The 23,758-nt window shown below is 37.3% G+C and overlaps 1 long non-coding RNA gene and 1 pseudogene across 1 annotated transcript; both read left to right on the plus strand.

Moving 5' to 3' along the window:
- The first annotated feature begins 11,896 nt into the window (after window positions 1-11,896).
- LOC116112381 lies at window positions 11,897-15,354 on the plus strand. Its single transcript, XR_004125236.1, has 4 exons — window positions 11,897-12,248; window positions 12,471-12,514; window positions 12,632-12,940; window positions 14,896-15,354. It is a non-coding gene; the product is annotated as an uncharacterized LOC116112381 (long non-coding RNA).
- Window positions 15,355-15,462: 108 nt separating this feature from the next.
- On the plus strand, window positions 15,463-18,872 carry LOC116112312 (annotated as a pseudogene).
- Window positions 18,873-23,758: the final 4,886 nt, after the last annotated feature.

Raw genomic sequence — 23,758 nt, forward strand, 5'->3', positions numbered from 1 at the left:
TCCTTGTATTTATTTTATTTGTTTCCACTGTGTATATGGGACTGTTTACTAACAAATATAAATTGTAAAATATACCCTTGCCTTGGCTCATGTAAATGATCCTTGTATTATATTTTTTGTTTCGCTGCGTATATGGATCATTTACTAACAGTGGTATCAGAGTCTAGGGTACCAAGTTTTACAATTTTTATTTGGATGGTTGATAACATGTATTGATGATATAAGTTGCCTTATAAAATCTGCCTTAAATCATGTTTTAAGAAATCTATTAATCGATTAATTTAATTTGTTGATGAACTGCAAGTTTGGTTTAATGCCTGATGGATTTTTAGTTGAAATCAGTATGTTTGATTGATTGAAAATCCGTTTGAGTATATAGGTATTGTATGAATAGATCCGGAGCTACAGATCTGTATACGCTTGCCGCGGTGATATAATCCATCACCACAGCAAGCATTGTTCACGTTGACGCTGGTGACGAAACCAACGCTCGCGGTGTATTAAAGCATCGCTGCGGTGATCATCCTCTGGACGAGCACTGTACAAAAATAGCGCTCGTCGCGACGATATAACGCATCGCCGTGGTGATCATCCTTCTGAGTGCAAAGGGGGCTAGAATGTAAGTTTCAATACTTTTGGACCAAATGCAGATCTATAAATTATCGAGGGGTAAATTATAATTAACCCACTAATTTCAAAAATGATTGTTTTTGAAATGATGCTTTGTACTGTTGTATATTGCATGGTGCCGGTACATGAGCCTTAGACCTAAGGTGAATGTTTTAAAATATTTTTTGGGTAGTATGGTTGTATAAATTATTAAATAGGTCTGCGTGTCCTGCCTCTCCTCTTCTCGATGTACATTCTCTTCTCATCTAATTCCTCGAATGTAAATTGAGGTTTCTAAATTTATGATGTAAAGAATTTTGTATATTATCTTTGTAAAATTAAAAGTTTTTGTTGTACTTGAAGACTGAGCAAAGAACGAGGGAACCATACTTGAAGACTCGAATGTTTATTACAAGACCCCTAGGTGACCCACCGATTCCTCTAGGCTCAAGGAAATCGGTTTAGTTGGGCCATGTACCGGCACGTTTAATTTTTTTTAGAATGCATGCTAAGGGAATGTTCAAAAACATGCCAAACAATGTCATTCTAACAAAGATAATAATCTGGTGAGACATTAAATAACAAACCCTCAATTAAAGTATATTAAGTTACGGGTGCCTTCCATCATCATGGTTTCAATCAAACCACTGTTCGTCGAAACCTTGTTCGCCAAAGCGAAGGGTACACTTCTACCAGTGGGAGGTTAAAATGCATGGAGTTTTCTTAATGATGAGGGTCGACTTAAAATGACGGTTTTGCTTGTTCACCAAAGTGAAGGTGATAAAAACGTCATAGGCATAGTAGAGCAGTCACATATATTGTGTACGTGGTGACATGTAATGTTCACCTCTATGATACTGAGAATCACACTTGAGGACGATGGCATGTAGTGGCCATTGGTTGTGTGATTGGCTGTTGGCTTTTTCACATTTGAGGTTGTAGGAGCTATCAACTGGTGTGGATTAAGTTTGTTGGCCTGCCTAATCAATCATTTTGGTTTGTTCCCCAAAGCGAATGTTTGAAATGGGTAAGATGGGATCTCGGTCCACTAGGAAAGTCAACAGGCTTTCCCGAGTAATAGTGAGGGCTATTGACTTGAGTAAAATAATGGGAGTATCATTTAATAAAGACTATATTAAACATAATGAACTTATAATAACTTATCTTTTTGCAATTGTAGATTCACCAAAATGAGCGTTATGAACCTGCGACTGATAATCGAAAAAGAAAACAGGTTGGATGGATCCAATTTCTTGACTGGTATCGTAATCTTCGGATTATACTCAAGTCAGAAAAAAATTGTATATCCTTGAAAAGCCATACATGGCTGAGCCTGATCTGATGCCATTCACGAAGTAAAGGATACTTGTCAAAAGTTCCTTGATGATGCGATAGCGTTCAGTGCTTGATCTTAGCATCGATGACTCCTATGCCACAGAAGCAGCATGAGAATATGGACAATGTTTCCATTATTCTACACCTCAAGGAACGTTTGAGACAAATGCTCGATATGAGAGGTACAAGGTGTTGAAAGCACTGTTTGGGAGTCGTCTGACTGAGGGAGCCCAAGTTGGTCCTCATGGCGTCAAGGTGGATCGAGCCTATAGAGAGGTGAGACTTTGGGATGTGGCTTGGATGCAGAATTACAAGTGGATTTAATTCTGCAATCCTTGCCTCATTATGCTCCGTTATAATGAATTTCAATATGAACACGATGGAGAGAAAACCCTGTCAGAACTTCTGAACATGCTGAGGACTGCAGAGCAGGATTGAAAAAGTCTAAGCCTGTGTTTACTGGTTGCTACCAGTAAAGCAAAGGGTAACGGTAGGGTAAGGCCAAGGCCAAACCTAAGCCCAAGCCCAAAGGACAAGTTGCTCTTGGGCCGAGAGTGGCATAGGAAAGGGCAAGGTAGTCTGCTTCTTTTGTGGCAAGCATGGCCAATAAGGAAACACTGTAAGGCTTTCCTCGCAAGCAAGAAGAAGTCAGAGGCTACGACTTTAGGTATTTATATGATTGAGATTAATTTCTCTCCCTTAACATCTTGGGTCATTGACACAGGATGTGGTACTCACATTTGTACTGATGTGCAGGGACTAAGGCAGAGTAGAGTGCTCACTAAGGAAGAGGTGGACCTACGAGTTGGAAATGGAGCACATGTGGCTGCATTGGCTGTAGGGATTAATTGTTTATCTTTGCCTACGGGTTTGTTATTGGAACTACATAACTGTTATCACGTACCTTCTATTTCTAGAAATATTATTTCAGTATCTGCTTTGGATAATGTAAGGTATCATTTTGAGATATCTAATGGATTGTTGTCCTTTAGTATGAATGGTATTATATTTGGAATTGCAAGGTTATATAATGGATTGTATGTTCTTGATTTAAACAATAAAGATATTCTCAATATTGAAACCAAGAAAGCTAAACATAGTGATCAAAACCAGACATATCTCTGGCACTGTAGATTGTGTCATGTTAATAAGACTCGCATTTCAAAACTTCAAAGGGATGGAGTTTTGGACCCTTTTGACTTTCAGTCATTTGAGGTATTTGAGTCATGCCTGTTAGGCAAGATGACCAAGTCTCATTTCACAGGACAAGGTGAAAAGGCTACTGAGCTGTTTGGCATCATCCATAGTGATGTATATGGTCCACTAATAGTTGAGGCCAGAGGTGGATATTCATACTTCATCACATTTACTGATGATTTCAGTAGATATGGTTATCTCTACCTTATAAGACATAAATCTGAAGCCTTTGATAAATTCAAGGAATTCAGGATTGAAGTACAGAATATGTTGGGCAAAAGTATTAAAGCTCTTCGGTCGGATCGAGGAGGTGAATACTTAAGCTCAGGGTTTTCAGAATACCTGAAGGAATGTGGGATAGTATCACAACTCATCCCTCCTTATACACTCCAACACAATTGAGTGTTAGAAAAGAGGAATAACACCTTACTTGACATGGCTAGGTCCATGATGAGTTTTAGTGATTTACCTGCATCGTTCTAGGGTTATGCCCTAGAGACTACGACTCATGTTTTGAACCATGTGCCGTCAAAGTCTGTAGATAAGACTCCATATGAGCTATTGAGTGGGCGAAAGCCCAACTTGTCTTATCTAAGGATTTGGGGCTGCGAAGCTTATGTTAAGAAATTGACTTCGAACAAGCTAGGCCCAAAATCCTGTAAATATATATTTGTGGGGTATCCAAAGGAGACCAAAGGATATTATTTCTACCACCTAAAAAAGCGCAAAATTTTTGTTGCTCGATCTGGTGTCTTCCTAGAAAAGGAATATTTTCTAAGAAGTACTAGTGGGACAAAAGTAGAACTCGATGAAGTTCTAGAACAACAAGATATACTAGACGAAGGACGGGATGATATGCTATAGGAAGTGGTTGAGCATCATGAGGAGGTTACTCCACAACTTGTGGATCAAAGTGAACCACCTCAGGTAGCACAGGAGCTACGTAGATCTGGGAGAGTACGCCATGAGCCCAGATACGGTTATCTCGTGACTCAACATGGTGACGTACCAGTCTACCAAGATGATAAACCCAGAACCTACAAGGACGTTATATCAGATCCAAATTCCGTTAAATGGCTTGAAGCCATGAAATCTAAGATGGACTCCATGTACCAGAACCAAGTATGGGCTCTAGTGGAACCACCCGAAGGGGTAAAACCTATAGGGTGTAAATGGGTCTTTAAGAAGAAGACTGACATGGATGGCAAGGTGCATACTTATAAAGCACGGCTGGTTGCCAAAGGTTTCAAACAAATTCATGGCATTGACTATGAAGAAACCTTTTTGCCTGTTGTCATGATTAAATCCATCTAGATTATGCTTGCAATTGCTACATATCATGACTATGAGATTTGGCAAATGGATGTCAAAACTGCTTTCTTGAACGGAAACCTTGAGGAGGATGTGTATATGACACAACTTGATGGTTTCATTCATGATAGTCAAGCTAATAAGGTATGCAAGTTGTAGAGATCCATTTATGGACTCAAGCAATCTTCAAGGAGCTAGAACATTCGTTTTGATGAAGCTGTGAAAGAATTTGGTTTTATCAAGAACAAAAATGAGCCTTGTGTTTACAAGAAAGTGAGTGGGAGCGTAGTAGCATTCCTAGTGTTGTATGTTGATGACATACTTCTGATCGGGAATGATAAACCGAACTTTCAGTCGGTAAAGACTTGGTTATCCAAGTGCTTCTCCATGAAGGACTTAGGGGAAGCAGCCTACATCCTTTGTATAAAGATCTATCATGATAGATCGCGTAGGTTTCTTGGCCTAAGTCAGAGTGCATATATTGACAAAGTACTGAAGAGATTTAGTATGGAAGAATCCAAGAAGGGATTTCTTCCGATGTCACATGGTGTTTATCTCTCTAAGGAATTGTGTCCTAAAACACAAGATGAGAGAGATAGGATGAAGAGGATCCTATTTGGATCCATCATGTATACCATGTTATGTACTTAGATTGATGTCTCGTGTGCTTTGAGCACTTGTAGTAGATATCAATCGGATCTAGGTAAGCGTCACTGGATGGCTATCAAGAACATGCTTAAGTACCTAAGGAGGACTAAGGATATGTTCTTGGTTTATGGAGGGGAAGATGAGCTCACTGTAAAAGGATAAAGTAATGCTAGTTTCCAAACGGACAAAGATGATTATCGATCGTAATCAGGATTTGTATTTTGTTTCAATAGGGGTGCAGTGAGTTGGAAAAGCTCCAAACAAAGCACTGTAGCTGACTCTACAATGAAGGTTGAGTATATTGCAATAGCAGATGCGGCCAAGAAGGCAGTCTGGATTAAGAAGTTCATTACTGAACTTGGTGTGGTTCCCACGATTGTTGATCCTATAGACATCTATTGTGACAACAATGGAGCAATTGCTCAAGCCAGGGAACCACGGTCTCATCAGATATCCAGACACATAGTCAGATGATTCCATCTCATCAGAGAGATAGTTGAGAGGAAAGACGTACAGATTAGTAAAGTGCATATTGATGACAATCTCGCAGATCCACTGACAAAGCCTCTGTCGTAGCAGAAGCATGAAAGGCACTTGAGATCATTTGGTATTAAATGCATGAATGATTGGCTATAGTGTAAGTGGGAGACTGTTAGAGTAGATGCCCTAGAGCCAATTCTACAATAGAGCCAATCAATTATTGTAGAAATGACTCTTTTTAATAATGTTCATTAATCAGTAAAAGGCATTTAGATATATGTCCTTAGAATGGTAGAATTGTGACGAGGGTATCAAGTGTTTCAAATCTTGATAGTGAGAACCCTATGAGCACATATGGTGGCCATTCTAGAAACCTCCGTAGCCCTAGTATTATTCTGAAATAAGGGCACAGATAATACAGTAAGGCTATCATAGTGTTGAACAACCCTGTCGAAAGGCAGTGACTAATCTTACTTGTCAAGGTTGTTTGGTGACAACCTGGTGCAACACATGGGTGCTTGTTGTAGGCGAATACACCGCAACAAGTTCATTGGACTCACCCTCTAGAGGATTCCATATAGATGGTAACCCTAGTGTCTATGGAACAAATCCTCTAACGAATGGTGGTACATGTGATCCTTAGACTTCAGATCACTAGAGTGCCTTGTGCACCGATTAGTGTAGTTTGACACTAGCCTAAACTCCCGGGTACGGGAGAAAGTTATCTCATAGCGCAATTCAGTATATGGCAATGACACTAAAACTATGGCCACAGTGGGATTGAGTTGTTGCTCTATCTGGATTATAATACAGGTCATTGGCCTAGAAACTAAATACATAATATCGAGAGTAACCGAAGGTTGACACTATTTATATGCCTTCATCTCGTCGAGATAACGGATGATAAAAGGATCAAATTGTACGGTAACCATATCGTTGACAGGTAGCTACTTTGCTGAATTTGAATCTATCGGGTGGCCATGATGCCTTGCTAGGGGCCAATCTTGGTCTGTGTACATTGAGATGATTAATTGGTGTTAATCGCGATACTATGCACTGCCGGTATGATGAGGAGCCTATGGGTCACACACATAGAAGATAATTTAAGATCCAAGAAAAAGGAATGGCGTTTTCATCCTTTTAAGGCGAAAGGGTATTTTGGTAATTTCACAGTGTAATTAAATTTGCTGAAGGTCGTAGCCTTTATTTAATTAGAAAAATTAAATAAGTGAAATTACGTTTAAATATGTGTTCACATATATTTATTTAAATCATCATTATTGTTAAATGTTAATATATAGATTAAATATATATTAATTGATTTTAATTGAGATAATGATGAAATAAAAATTAAATATCTAATTGGGAGTGTTTGGTAACATGGGGTGTTTGGGTTGGAGCCCAAGCCTATTCCATATTGGAATAGGGTAACTAATTTTTTTACTATAAAAGAAAAATGTTTCTTTGCCAAAAAAAAAAGGATAAGACTTTTCATTATTTCATTCTCTTGAAAAACACAAACACTGTAGCCCCATTTTCTTTCCCACGACAGAAACCCATTTTGCCTAAAATCAATTCAGTTTGATTTCATTCTTCTTTGATCTTAAAACCAACGAGGATCTAGCAAATTCCTCTTTGGTTCTTTGTGATTATCTTCGTGTGGACTACGTCGGTTTGATCCTACGCTTGGGTCGGTAGCAAAAACGTTAGAGGACAAATGTGGTGGAGCCTCCAAACATGCGTATGATTCTCTTACCTCATGATTAACCTTTTTGTGCAGATTTTACTTCAATATAAATTGTAAAATTATACCCTTGATCTTGGCTCATGTAAAAGATCCTTGTATTATATTTTTTTGTTTCCACTGCGTATATGGATCATTTACTAACACAATCATATACACGATGTACATCGCGATGATGATCACATAAGAATTGGTCGTCAGCTAGAGAGAGACGATGTCGAATCACCTCAGCACGTTGTCGATGAAATAGTGCGAGGGAACGGAAACCCTACACCTCAGGAAGGTCTCAAAGATCGCCACCCATCCTGGCGGGGGATTCTTCTGAGAATTCTCCCCCGAAACCATTAAGTTGAGCTATGGCGCATAGACTTTTTTTATGCACTCTAGATCCCCAATGGTAATTAAGGGTCGAGATTTCTTTCAAAGCCTATGAGCTGGGGACGACGGGGAGTGAGCCAACTAGATCGAGGCTCTGTCAGACAAGCCTATAGTGTCAAGGTCTAAGCTTTGAGCAACGAATTCTTCTAAGACCTCGAGGGACACATCCCAAGAGCTGCTGAGCCCATCGGCGAATCAAACATGTAGTCTATGGTACGACTACTAGAGGAAGACATGGATATAGCTCGCTTTTGGGTACTTGAAAAAAGAAGCGAACATGTGTCAAAGCTCGAACAAATCGGCGACCATTCCACACTCGCTTCCATTTCAGGCACCCAAGATAGCTCACACAATACGATGAAGGTACGCGACCTACTTGGGACACCGACAGCCATCGCGTTAAACCCTTGTAAAACCTAAGGCCATCGAAGATGCACCCAAAAACCTTACTAAAACCCTAAAACACACAATTTGGCCACTACCATGGCCACCCTTGATGCAAAACTCATAAAGAACGAAAGAAAGAAAGGAAAAGATCCTTACCATAATGAGAATGTAGAAAACTTGCTGGAAAACCACCGTGATGATGTAGGAACAATGGTAAAGAGAGCGATAGAGTTAGAAAACTTTCGGAGTAACTATTCTGATGTTTTTTGCCACCTTTTATACTGGTTTGCATAGGAGACAAAAGAGTGGGTTTTAATCATGGTTGTCGACCCATGATTGATTCTGACCCTCTATTCGTCAAGTAATCTTAGCCCTTGGACGTGGCCACATGCCTACCAACCATAAGAAGTGATGAATTGTCAGACTGCTGCAATGATAACCGTAGCTACATGTCACCTCGCTTTCGCGCATGAACAACTGTTGTCACCCATGTGTGACAAAATGTGATAACCAAAGGCTACCGCATTAAATGTGACACGGCCACTCAAAAATTACATATATGCCCTAACTTTTCATATTTTGAGTTTTGACAAGTACCATGGGAAATAAAGACCCAAGTGTGTAGTACGTCAGCTGAGCATAAGGTCGACACTGGAAGCCCGATTGAACATACACTCGAAGACCTGTTGATAAAGCCGAGCTTGGCACCAAATTGAGTAATAGTCTTCGAAGCCCGAAATGAGCATCAAACACTAGGGGGTAGATGTTGTGTGTGATTTTTCCACCAAGCTCGAGCCAACTCGAGGATTTAGCTCAACCTAAAATGAGCTCGGCAAAGATGATTGATTGACCCAATATAAGCTCGTCGAGTTATAGCTCGACCCAACATAAGCTAGTTGCAAACAATTCAAGCAATCATTCAATCAATCCTCGGTTTACTTTAGATCCCAAATATTGTAGGAATGACTAGATCAATAGTGATCACTATGCCCAATCACGAGAATATCATATTTACGATTCAAATCAATTGTAATCCTCTTAATTTCGCTCTTTTCTTTGTAAAACCTTGTATATAGACCCCTTCAAACAATAAGGAAGGGGTTACAAATTTTTCATAGAAATTACATTGTAAACTCTCACAACAAATACGAAAACAGTGGACATAGGCTTCAGGGTTAACCTCGCCAAACCACTTTAAAATCTTATTGTCTTTACTTTATTGCATTCTTTAACATTCATCGCTGATCATCCTTAATCACGTACACATCAGTTCCAATCCCGACAAGGTCGATCGGATCTCATAGGTTGGTGCAGAATTCTGTATCAACAAAGAGATATTCCTTAATAAAGTAATTAATATTCCACTCTTCATACATGTAATTTTAAAAATTATCTATTGAGATAGATAAATCATTCCATATTTTTTTCTCACAAATTAATACATAAACAATATATATATACACACACAGAGAGTAGAACCTCTCTTTATTCATAATATTAGGACCAACTAAATTTATTACTATGAGAATGTTATAACTTAATAGAGGTGTAGTTATAAGAATTATTGTTTTGATTTCTTATTTTATAATTCATGTTTTAGTAGTATTAGGATTTCAATTCATTTTCTTAGTAGTAATAAGATAGTACGGAAATGGATATCAAAGAGTCACTACAAATTTGAGTTATCAGATTGGACAACTTCACTACACTAATCAAATGGATATTAATGTCTTCCTCATCCTCAATCATCCAAGCGAGCAACAAGTCGCGTATGTTTTAACTGAAAAAGAAATCATTATTAGAATTAGACAAAAAAAGGAAAAAGATAATCATGAGGATGATAGTACGGAAATACTAAAAGTTTCATGCAAAGAAGCTTTAAATACGCTTAAGAAGTTATAAATATTTTGGCTTCAACAAGAAGATGTCCATACTGGCAGCTTATTACATACCCGTAAGATACAAGATGTGGTAACAACTCTAAAGCATAAATCGTTATCCCAAACAACTTTAGATAAATATTTATTTCATCTTAAACCTTTAATATAACATAGTATATATCTTTTACAATATACACATAATTATTACTATATAGAGGCAAGTTCCTTAAGACAGGATCTAGAAAAATTATAACTTACTACAATATGAAATTTATTCTTATTTATAATTGGCCCAAGTTAGGACCAAATTTTTTTATGACTATATAAAGATTATTCCTATATAGAGTATAACTATAGAGAGGTTTTACTATATATATATATATATATGTGTGTGTGTGTGTGTGTGTGTATTTTTTGTAACTATACCTCTATTAAGTTATAACCTCCTTATAGTAATAAATTAGCTTGATTTTACTATTATAACTATAAAGATGTTTTAATATATATACCGTATTCGATGAATTCATATTACAAGGATGAATTCTTTGATTACTTCATATTTTTGTAGAGACGCATTTGGTACTGCTCTCTTGATCATAGCAACAATAATGTCACCAATATGAGCATATTCCTAGGATTCGAACGCACATTAATTCTTGGGCCCTGCAGTTGTCTGCCACATTCAAATGGGTTTGAGATTGAATTATATCATTTTTTTAAAACAAAGGGAAAATAGCTTTTTGTGTGCATTTTTTTCTACACAAATATATAGATTATTATAGACTTTGTGCTTGCTAGCTGGCTGATTGACTACCTTTTTCTTCTGTGTTCTATGTCGTTTAATTATTTCAATTAACTGACTTGTCGGTTATATTTCCAAAACATAGCCGATTTGTTATGAAATTTTTAATAACTTGAAGAATAAACAGTATATCCCATGTATTCATATTACAGGGATGACTTCTTTGAGTTGACTATCGAGACAATGGAATTAAGTTAAGTAGAAGACTTCAGTCAAAGACACAGTAATTTCTTTAATCTTTAACTATGAAGAATTTTTTTCTTCTCTTTTTGTTTTAATTTTTTCTCTAAGTTATGTTTACCTAAAATTTAAAACAAGTTACTTTATGTGTGTTGCTTTTGCTTTTTGATAAATTGTGTTGAGATAATGGGATTAAGAAGAAGAATTCGAATTCAGTCAATGACACCATTTTTTTTTTTTTTTTTTTTTTGGATAACTGTATTGGCCAAAATTTGTATTGAACGTGATGAGGTCTAATAACATCATTAATATGTGACAACCTAGAGTTTTGGCCCAATCCCGATGAGCCCACGCTTAGAGTACCTTTTGAATTGCCTGCTCTATGAGTTGGGTCATCCTCCGAGTTAAACTAAATTGGGTCCGACCCATTCGCCCACATTAGTCCATAACAAAGATCAGAATCTAAGTCATATTCCTTTTGTAACAAGATCCCGTACCTCACCAAAAGAGAAAAACCTAAACTAATAAAGGCAAAAAATCTAATCTATTTCCGCAAAAGAGAACTCACCTATCAAATAGGACTCGGAATCCTATTAGGATTCGAACCCCTTAGGTTCACTATATAAATAGAGGCTCACCGTCTCATTAGGCATTAAGAAAATCACTCCTAAGCTCCCGCTCTTGTATTGTCAAAGTCACCGTCTACTTCAACTTCCCTATATTGCTAAAGCCTCCCCCTAACCTCGAGAGCAGGTCCATTGGCTCGTCCATAAGATTCTTTCTTTAATTCAATTATAAATTTTAGCGTTTACAGCTAGCAAGCACAAAGTCTATAATAATCTATGTATTTGTGTGGAAAAAATGCACACAAAAAGCTCTTTTCCCTTTGCTTTACTTGACATTTAAAAAGCCTAAAAAAGTAAACGTCGGCCTGTATATTTTTTACGCAGCAAGAAGCGCTAGCTTATTATGCACGCTTGAATCAAGCTAAAGGCTAGCTAACCTCTCTTGTTGCTGTTAGTGATTTAACAAAATCAAATTATCATTTTTCTCTTTCAGTTTTCTTAATTTTTAAGAATATCATGTGTACTCCAATACGTCCTTCTCGTGGTTGAGCACTGATGTGGCTGCAACCTGCAACTAAAGATCAATCTAAGGGCTCGAGTTCGTCCTTAGGCGGCACTGTTTGGAATAATTATGGATGGTCTAGTAATTTGGGTGATTGTACTTCTTGTAACTGTTTGTTTGATTTTTTGTAGTGAACCAAGATTCAGAAACACAGCGCGAAACCATAGAGGTAATAAAGGTTTCATATATAGTCAATATTTCTCCTTTCCTTCGAGAATTATCTTTTGAGTTTCATATCATTATATACCTAAAGCAAGCATAAGTGAATCGATTATAACAATTTTACATAAAAAAAACATTTGAAAGTTTTAAGTCCTAGACTCGAACTTGTGAGCTTATGAGAAACTTCACATATGGACTCAATTTAAATACTATTTTTTAATCTCTCTAGGTGAAACCCAGCAGGATCGGAGACAAAACCTTTTCAAGCAGCAAGTAAGCGTTCATATTTGGATTCCATATATATGAACGGGCATCTCCTGATTATTTGTTTTGTTTTGTTTAAACTTCACTGATGAACTCAGTTTAGATACTCCTTTTTAATCTCTCTAGGTGACAGATAGCAAGATCGGCAACAATAACAGATTCCAGCAAATGTTCATATTTGGATTCCATATATATGAACGAGCATCTCCTGATTATTATTATTTTCTCATGATGGATTTTCTGCTGGAATTACACAGCATCCACCACCCACTAACAATTTTACATAAAAACATTTGAAAGTTTTAAGTCCAAGACACAAACTTGTGAGCTTATGAGAAACTTCACTTATGAACTCAGTTTAAATACTATTTTTTAATCTCTCTGGGTGACACAGCTCGACTGACTGGCGACCAAAATAGATCCTGCAAGCAGAAAGTAAGTGTTCATTTTCTTTTGTTTTGTTTTGTTTAAACTTCACTTATGAACTCAGTTTAAATACTCTTTTTGTAAAATCCCATTTCTAATTTAGTAATAGCATGAATTTTATTTAGTTATTTAATTCACTTTCTATTTGATTTTATGGTAATGTTGTAAGAAAAGGGTTTTTCTGTCAGTTTTTAAAGTTTGCATTAAGGGGTGAAAACAAAAGAAATAAATTCTGATGGGTTTGCATGTATCAAGGGGGAAAAATCAGGACACTTTGTAAGGGGAGGCTTATGTGGCGGGGTTAGATGAATTAAGAGAAAATTGGGGGGCAGGTTTAAATTTCAGAAAAAGAAAATGTTTTGTATAAGAAAAAGAAATGGGCAGTCCGCCTAAATGAAGAAGAAGAAGATGAGAGCTGAGGGAGAAAGCGAAAATAGAGCAGAAAAAGGAAAAAAAAAAACAAAACAAAACAAAAAAAAAAAAAAAAAGAGAAGAAGAGAGAAAGAGAAGAAGAAGAGAGGAGAGAAAGGAGAGAAGAAAGAAAGGAAAGGAGAAAGAGAGAAAGATAAGAGAGAAAAGATAGAAGAGAGGATAGATAGAAAGAAGAAGAAAAAGGAGAAGAGAGGAGAATGGGTTCAGCTGAAAATGGTAGAGTGAGAGAGAAGAGTGGAGGAGGGTGCAGGGAGCTTTGGCAGTTAGAATAGTGAGTGGATCTAACTAAAAACCCTTTTAAAAAAAATCAAAATCTTGTTTGCATGTCAAGCTGTGAAATTCTAGCATGTTGTATTTGAGGGAAAATTGAAATTGGTGTGAATTTTTGCTTGCATGTGTCGGCTCAGTAATGTTTCGGGAAAAGTTTTCAGATCTGGTTCTTTTGCTCAAAGTGTTGAGATTATAATGCTGCATATTTTCCAGGATTATGTCTAATAGCTTAAGATTCTATATTTGCATGTGTTATATTCTTTTCTTTTTTTTTTATTTTTTTTTTTTACTTTTCATATTTTATATGCGCATGATGTCAATGAAGTAAAATGGTGCTGATATTGATAATGGAAAAATGATGATATTGGCTATTTGTTTTGGAAGGACATGTTTATTTTATTTTAATATGAGATATCCTTCTGTATTAATTATTAGCTCTTTGGTTTAATTATAATTATCGTGTGTTATTTGAGTTTTTGGCTTTTCAAAGTGATAATTGCTAATGATTGGTGTCCGACATATGCTATGGTAATGTGATGCTGAAATTTCTTTAATCTGGGTTAAACCGTCAGTTTCTGAAACATGTTTAGAAAATTACAGTTTCACCTTTATATGTGATTTTTGAATATGATGTCATATATGAATGATTTATAAGCACATACGTAATATGCTCTTGATTTACATGTTACTTGAGATTACGCATGAGATTATTGTGGTGCTAAAACCACCCTACGAAGTACAGAGTTACATATTATCATATGTAGTTTATGGCTCTGCACATGCGTATGACTGTTATTAGTGCTCTACCTAGGCGTTGAGAGGTCCGCCAAGTATGACAGTTTTGAGGCTCTGCCCGCGTGATGATAGACCTCGCCGGGTATGACAGGTACGTCTCTCGCTCTGCCTGCGTGTGGGCCACCCACCAAGTATGACAGATTTTCCCTAGGGTACTAGTTGTGGTGAGAGTTTCTAATACCAAATGTTGAGGTTTTATTCAGAACCTGATACAGTTAAAGGAAGTAAGTCAGAGTATAGTCTACTGAGTGCAGGGTGGTTAGAAATAAATCACATATTGCATACGTGAATGGGGTGTTTGTTTCCATTGCATATTTATATAATTATATTCTCATCAGGATTTGCTTAAGAATTGTTGTATGCTATCATTATTTCTTTTTTTTAAGAACTTTTATAAACCTCCCATTTCCCCCACTTACTAAGTATTTCAGCTCACCCCTTTTTAAATGTTTTTCCCCCCTCACCAGGACCTATCGAAGATCGTGCTGAGCAGTATGTCTTCGCTCAGTGTTGTGCCATGCGTCGACATCTTTTTATGTGGATTTTATATTTATGTCGTATTGTATTTTGGACTTCCGCTTCAAAAACTCATGTTTCCCATCATGTATTTCCTTTTGTTTATGTTTCGGAATGTGCTGTATAAGTGGAAAACCTGATAATACAAGTTTCCCTAAATCTTTTCTTTTTGTAAAACGATAGATGGTGTATTTTTTTTTAGATGTTGGAAATGGAAATACTATGATGTTACTCAGGAAAAGTAAGTCTTTTAACAGGTTTCATAGTTTTTCTACATGGCACGTCTCGGGCATCCGAGTCTTGTGGGAGCGCCCGAATCTTACGGGATGAAGAAATTCGGGATGGGTCGTGTCACTTTTTTAATCTCTCTAGGTGACAAGCAACACGATCGGCAACCATAACAGTTTCCTGCAGCAAGTAAGTGTTCATATTTGGATTCCATATATGTGAACGGGTCTCTCCTGGTTATTTCTTTTGTTTTTGTTTTTTATTTTTTATTTTTTATTTTTTTTCTCTCGATGGATCTTCTGCTGGAATTATACAGCATCCACCCACAATTTTATATAAAAACATTTGGAATTTTTAAGTCCCAGATACAAACTTGTGAGCTTATGAGAAACTTCACTTATGAACTCAGTTTAAACACTCTTTTTTAATCTCTCTAGGTGAGTCAGCAGGATCGGCAACAAAAACAGAATTTGCAGGCAGCAAGTAAGTGTTCATTGATGCCATCCGAATGCTAAATATGGCTTCATTTTGTATATTCTAACTTAACCTGTTTTAATTTCAAATCTTTCATTTATGTTATACTTACAGCATTGTGGCATTTAGTATAGCCATGCCTGCTGATATTATTTTATGGTCTTCTAATTTTCCAGATAACTCTTTTGCCAGCCCACTGCGGCATGGGCAACAGAGTGCTTCTCCACCAGCTGATTACAAAGGACCTAGGCTGCCAAAGCCTACTCCACCCCATGGCATTGCACTGACCCCAGTGCCTGTATCCACTGATGGCAAAGCTCCTTCAGCGAGTGGCAGTTTGGGTGCCGATAAACCTTTCCCACCGCCTTTCCCAGGTGTTAGTCCTGGAAGTTTGCGGAGCACATTTACTTATGAAGAGCTAAAGATGGCAACTGACAATTTCTCTAATGCAAACCTCCTTGGTCAGGGAGGTTTTTGGATATGTCCATAAGGGAGTCCTTCCTGGTGGGAAAGTGGTAGCAATCAAACAGCTCAAAGCTGGCAGTGGACAGGGGAAGCGTGAGTTTCACGTAGAGGTTGAGATTATTAGTCGTGTCCATCACAGACATCTTGCGACTCTGATTGGATACTGCATTTCTGGGGCCCAGAGATTGCTTGTCTATGAGTTTGTTCCAAATAAAACCTTGGAATTTCATTTACATGGTTAGTGCTTTCTGTGATTAGGTTCTGTTGCTTTGATGAGCAAGAAATTTTTTCACAAATTTCTAATTTTCTAATCTTTCAAATTTTCATCCTTTCAAAATTCTCCTGGTGCAATATTATAGCTATACCCGTTGCATGGAATTGAATTTATTAACTTAGTTTTCCTTATACGAAGTTCTTCCGAAACAAGCATAACTAGTTTTACCAAAATAGAATGAAATTTATCAACTGTGATACTCTAGTCTCATCATAGTTGAATATCATTTTCAGGAGATGGGAGACCAACTCTAGGGTCAGCCAGAGGATTGGCCTATCTGTATGAAGACTGTGAGTATTCTTTCAATACTAGTTTCTCATCTTAAATTTTAAGCAAATTGTGATATTCAAGGTGTTATTCTGGAAGATTCACTCTTTTTGAGACCCATTTATCTTCAGGTCAACTCAGGATTATACATCGTGATATAAAGTCTGCTAATATTCTTATTGACAATAGCTTTGAGGCAAAGGTACGATGATTAATAGGTTTGATGTTTTCCCATTATCATTGTAGACTTTAAGATATATCATAAATGTGTAACAGTTTTCTCAATATTTGAACCATACCTGCAAAAATGTTCTTGACTGGTTGAAGCGCACTGGCCGTTGCACTGTTAGGTTTCCTTCCCTTAAAAATTATTGGAACAAGCTCTTAAATTGAAGATAAACTTAGTTTTAGCCGCTAAGATGTTTTTCTAAGATTCCTTAAACATTGCAAGTAGTAAACATTTTTATGGTGTGGTCAAAGCATGCTGGTTATTTCAGACTGCATGTGACTCTAGAAGTCACATTCATGTCAATGTTAGTGCTCCAATTCTAACCTGTTTTGATTGTAAAATCTATGATGTACTCGTTTCTTTCACTCAGGTGGCTGATTTTGGACTTGCTAAGTATTTTTTAGATACTGATACTCATGTCTCTACTCGAGTCATGGGAACTTTTGGGTAACATTCACTTTTCTGTTTCATTTGTGAATAACTACCTTGCTAGCTTTCACCAAATACAATTACTTATATTGTCTTGAACCAATCCTCTCTGTCACCTCTCACGAACATTCACCAAAACGTAGTTACTTGGCTCCGGAGTATGCTGCATCTGAGAAGCTCACTGATAACTCAGATGTCTTCTCCTTTGGGGTTCTGCTGCTAGAGTTGATTACTGGGTTTCGGCCTTCTGACAAAAATCCTTCCTTTGATGATGATAGCATGGTTGACTGGGTATGTATTCTCTTAAATGAGCTCCAGTATGTTTAACAAGACTAAATCTATGTTGTTGTAGGCCCTCTAGGAAATTCATGGTCGTAGATAGTCTGGAGAAGTATTAAGGGGACAAGTCACTTATAAAACTTGGAAAATAATTAATAGTTGTGGCAGTGTTTTATCGCTATTCATTATCAGGGATTTTGCTGATTCATTACTTGCATAGTCCATGATCAGTGGATGAATTTAGGTAATGGCCTGTTAAGGTAGAATAAGTAGAAACTTTTTGCAGAAAGAGATTGAATTTCCAACGGCATGTAACTCTGATAAGTACATGCAGATTTCCACACTAGATAAAACCTTTGATGTCTTCTTATGCAATTTGGGTGCCTTGATAATTATTTGTAGATGCTGTATTTCTATATGTACTGAGGATAAAATCTTGTACAAACAATGAAGTGAAACCTTTTCTACATATTCCAGGCTGGGGTCTTTTGTCTCTTAGTTGTAAAAGTTTATTCAGGAAAAATTACTGAAACCATTATGAATTTTAGGCAAAACCTTTGCTCGCTCAAGCTTTGGAAGAGGGCAACTTTGGGCCTCTTGTTGACCCAAAGTTGAAGGAGTATGACTCCACTGAAATGGCTCGAATGGTTGCTTGTGCTGCTGCTTCTGTCCATCATTCAGCAAGGCGTCGTCCACGAATGAGCCAGGTACTTTCACAAACTGCTTTAGCTCTAATTAAATAAGTTTCTCAAGCTTCTCTCAGTATAATCAAGTTATTTTTCATTTGTTACAAAGTAACCAATTTCGGTTTCAGTCTCAATCTATTTTAAAGTTGGCAAGTTAACAAAATAATCAAATATTTGATTCCTGTTAGTAAAAGGGTAAAAATGTCATTTGGAATACTGTTAGTTGTTAAATAATGTTTGTTACTATTCTGTTTCACTTTCAGGTAAAATGTAACAGTATTAGTTAGAGCATCGTTGCACTATAAAAAGTGTACAGTAGCTCATTTTGTATTAACTGAAACAGTATCAGTAAAAGAAGTATATTCAGCTCTCTTTCCTTTTTCTCTCGTTTTCTTCTCTGTTTTAGGTCTTTTGTTCAACTTTACTCAAAACATCACATGGTATCAGAGCCATTGACTAGCGTAAAAAATGGTTGATCTAACACACTTCTCTTCCACTTCAGTTAATTCAGCTCACAAAGTACCCACTGGTTCAGCCGATTGCATGAATTCGTCGTCAATGGTCTATTCAGCTCTTCCTATAATTTCTCCTAAACTGACTAGGGATAACTACAGATTTTGGAAGTCACAGATTCTATTCGCAGTTGGATCTCACGATTTAGAAGAACATCTTACTGGATTAATATCATGCCCAGCTCCATTTGTCAAGATTCAAGCTGAAAACTCGGAAGGGACTGTAGAGAAAAGAACCAATCCAGAGTACAATCAGTGGAAGAAAACCGACAAATTACTTGTAAGCTGGCTTCTTAGCTCAATTTCTGAATCCATGTTCAATGTAGTCTCAAAGTGTCAGTTTTCTGCTGATATGTGGATAACCCTAGAAAAAGAGTTTCTTACTGAGTCTAGAACCAAAACTCTGCATATTAAGAATTTGCTGCAAAATACTAAGAAAGATAATCTAAATATGCTTGAGTATTTTGTCAAAATGAAAGGATTTGCTGAGGTGTTGTCTGGTAGTGGAATTATTGTGACTGATGAGGAACTTTTGAATTATATACTTGAAGGATTAACCTCTGAATATGATCCTGCTATAGTGAATATAACCATCAGATTAGAGTCCCGTTTAGATCCTTTAACAATTCAGGAAGCACAAATCATCCTCCAGAAATATGAACTTAGGTTAGAAAAAGCAAATCTGGCTTTGAATTCTATCATCAACACTAAGTTTAGTGGGGGGTTAGTACATCTTGCAAATATCTCTACAAATGAAACAGATAAGAAACTTCAGAATGATCTACACTCTAAGTTCAGTTCTGAGCAATCTGGATTTGGATCTGGTTTTGGACAGTCTCAAAATTCCCTTTACAATCCATTCCTAACCATAATCACCCTGTCAACCCATTCACTTTCAACCCATCCTACTCTCCACAATTTGGGGGTGGTCGAGGTAGAGGCAAGGGATTTGGAAGAAACAGGTTGGTATGTCAGGTTTGTGGAAAAAATGGTCACTTAGCATTAAACTACTATCACCAGTTTGATGCTAATTTCACTGGAGCTAATAATGTATCAGGCAGAAATCAGTTTTCTCAACACTATATCAGATCACCAGAAAGCCTTCAGCCCTCATTCTACACTTCAAATAGTCCTTATGACTCCTCCAGTTCACATCAACCTATGCATTCCCAACTTGACTTCACCAACAGTTCGAAGGCTAATTCCATTGGGTTTCTAAACAATCCTCAGTCAATTCCAGTGCAGTCTCAACCACCTATGAATAATCCTCAGAATCAAGCACTTCTGTCTCAAACACATACCTCTCCTGGTTCTAATCCAGTTGCACATTACACTGCCACTCCAGCCACAGTTCAAGATGTCTCATGGTACATGGATTCTGGAGCAATAGACCATGTAACCTCTGATATTTCTCAACTCACACTGAACTCAAACTACACTGGCAATGAGCAGCTTCAGGTTGGAAATGGTGAGCTTCTTCCTATCTCTCACACTGGTTTTACTTCGTTTTCATGTCCATCTAGATCTCTTCATTTGAAAAATGTGTTATGTGTGCCTTCTATTACCAAAAACTTATTAAGTATTTCAAAATTCACAAAAGATAATAATGTCATTGTTGAATTCTTTGCTGATCACTGTGTGGTAAAGGACAAGCACTCCAAAGCTATTCTTCTTCAAGGAAAGCTTAAAGCTGGCCTATACCAACTTCAAACGTCAACCAGTACATCCTCTTCAAACTCAAATCTGTCTTCTGATCAGCCTATTTCTTCCACTTCAGCTTTCAACACACTTGCCAAGACTTCAAGCCCATTGCATCTTGAGCAATCTTCTTTACATGTAGACTCACAGTCGTGTCAAAACATTGTTGCTACTGATATAGCTTCTGTTAATGATAGTTCAGTTCCTATTAAAAATAATGTTGTTAGTTCAATCTCTGTTAATACTGGTTCAGATATATCCAGTCAGTCCAATCTTGTATCTGCTTGTAATGATGCTGCTATTACTAATAAAGATAACATGTTTCAATCATTTCCAATAGAAAAAACAAGTTGCATGTTGTGGCATAAACGATTAGGGCACCCTAATGCTACTGTCCTTAATAAAGTCATAAATTCTTTAAACCCTAATAACTCAGTTCAAGGCTCTTTAGAATTCTGCACAGCCTGTCAATTTGGAAAACTACATCAGTCTACATTTCCTAGATCAGCTTCTAGAGCTTTTCAGCCTTTAGAATTAGTCCATTCAGACCTTTGGGGACCAGCACCCATCTCATCTCCTGAAGGTTTTAAATATTATATCCAGTTTTTAGATGATTACAGCAGGTTCACCTGGATATTTCCCTTAAAAACTAAATCTGAAACAAATCTGATTTTTCAGCAGTTTCATAAACTTGTAGAGAGACAGTTTAATAAGCCCCTAAAGAGTGTCCAAACAGATTGGGGGGGAGAGTTTGGAAGTCTAACATCTTATTTTGCCACTCATGGTATTGTTGTCAGGCATCCTTGTCCATATACACATCAACAAAATGGAAGGGTTGAGCGAAAACATAGGCAAATAGTTGAGCAAGGGTTAACCTTATTAGCTCAAGCTAGCATGCCTTTAAAGTACTGGTGGCATGCTTTTCAAACAGCAACTTATCTCACAAACAGGCTACCTACCCCTATCCTATCCAATTCTTGCCCTTTTCAAGTTCTGTTTAGACAAACTCCAGATTATTCTATCATTAAAGTGTTTGGTTGTGCAGTCTACCCATTCATTCGACCCTATAACTCTCATAAATTTGCATTTCATACAACTCAATGCACCTTTATTGGTTTTAGTATGCATTACAAGGGATACAAGTGTATGGATTCAAATGGAAAGATTTATATCTGTTCTAGTGCTAAATTTGATGAGTCTACATTTCCTTTTGATCACAATGTCTCTTCTTTATCACCAAATAGTCCTTCTCTGTCATCACCACCAGGTCCTTGTTCTACTTTTTCTAATTCTTTTCTTTTTCCCACTGCCTTGCCTACATGTGATCAGCAACATTCAACAGTGTCCACCTCCTGCCCTTTATCAGGAAACACCAAGTTTGTACCTCCTCTGTCCTCTCCTACTGTTACACAATCTACTCACTCCTTACCCTGTTCTGATCAGAATCACAGTCCACCTATAAATACTCAGCTTTCTATTTCTGATCCAAGCCCTGCAAAGTCTACCTCACAATCTAATCAGTCTCCAAACAACTCACTTTCCTTAGATACCTCTTCTAAAAATATTCATTTGACAGTTGATCTGCCTTTTGACCCTCAGTCCTCACAGCCCTCTCATCCATCTCACTTAGATGATACATTGAAAGGTATAAATCTTACAATAGAACTTCCTTTTAACTCCCATTCTTGCAACATTCAACCTATGCTAACTAGGTCTAAGACCAAAATTCATAGTTCCATGTTAGCTTCCTCCACAGTCTCCTCTTCTTCTCCTGATTCAACTGAACCTACTAGTGTCTATGAAGCTCTCAATCATCCTTCCTGGAAAGCTTCCATGCAAAGTGATTTTGATGCCTTACAATCCAACAATACTTGGGAACTTGTCCCTACTGAACCTAACATGAACATAGTAGGCTGTAAGTGGGTTTTTCAGGTTAAACAGAATTCAGATGGTTCCATTCAACAGTATAAGGCAAGGTTAGTTGCTAAAGGTTTCCAACAAACCCCTAGAGTTGATTATCTTGAAACCTTCAATCCGGTTATTAAATCAGCTACCATTCGTGTTGTGTTGAGCCTTGCTATCACATATGATTGGGATATTCAGTAGTTGGACATTAATAATGCCTTTTTAAATGGTGAGTTAAGTGAGACAGTCTACATGACCCAACCTACAGGATTTGTTGATACTCAAAAACCTCTACATGTTTGTAAGCTAGTTAAGGCTTTATATCGGTTAAAACAGGCCCCTAGAGCCTGGTTTGAAAAACTGAAAACTGCATTCCTTAAATGGGGATTTGTGTCTTCCATAGCTGACTGAAGTCTATTTGTTTATAGACTGAATGGTCAGACATTGTATGATGTTGTTTATGTGGATGACATACTAATAACAGGAAGTGATCCTGAGTTGGTTGAAACCATGGTTCAAAAACTGAAAGTTGAGTTTGCATTGAAAACTCTAGGGTCCCTTAATTACTTTCTAGGTTTTGAAGTACATAGAACAGCCTCTAGTATTCACATGAGTCAAGCTAAATATGCTCGAGACCTCTTAGTCAAAACAGGAATGCTGGACTGTAATCAGTGTTCAACTCCTATGGCAGCAGGCAACAAACTTACTCTTGAAGACAGTGAATGTTTTGACAAACCAGGTTTATATAGAAGTACAATTAGGGCCCTGCAATATTTGACATTATCTAGGCCTGACATTGCTTATTCAGTAAATAAGCTCAGTCAGTTTCTTAAGGCCCCTACTCAGCTTCATTGGTAGGCCTGCAAGAGACTCCTTAGATACATCAAAGGAACTATGGATTTTGGTGTTATATTTCAAAAAATTGACAGATTTCACCTAGACTGCTTTACCGATGCTGACTGGGCAGGTTGTGTCCAAGATAGGAGATCTACAAGTGGTTGCTGTTTATTTCTTGGTTCAAATCTGCTTCAGTGGAGCTCAAGGAAACAAAGAGTTGTAGCTCTATCCTCCACAGAAGCTGAATATCGTGCTCTTACACAAGGAGCCACAGAAATAGCTTGGTTTAGAAGTCTTTTTTTGGAAATGGGACTGGTTCTTCACACTACTGTAACGCCCCACTTGAGGTACATTGTTATTGTTTCCTCTTTCGCCCTTAATCGAGTTGGCTTTTGTTATATTTGTTTGTTTGAGTGTTATGTTGAATGTTGCCCTNTTCGGGTTAAACAGAATTCAGATGGTTCCATTCAACGGTATAAGGCAAGGTTAGTTGCTAAAGGTTTCCAACAAACCCCTGGAGTTGATTATCTT

Source organism: Pistacia vera, unplaced genomic scaffold, assembly GCF_008641045.1.
Source record: "Pistacia vera cultivar Batoury unplaced genomic scaffold, PisVer_v2 Contig660, whole genome shotgun sequence".
NCBI lineage: Eukaryota > Viridiplantae > Streptophyta > Magnoliopsida > Sapindales > Anacardiaceae > Pistacia > Pistacia vera.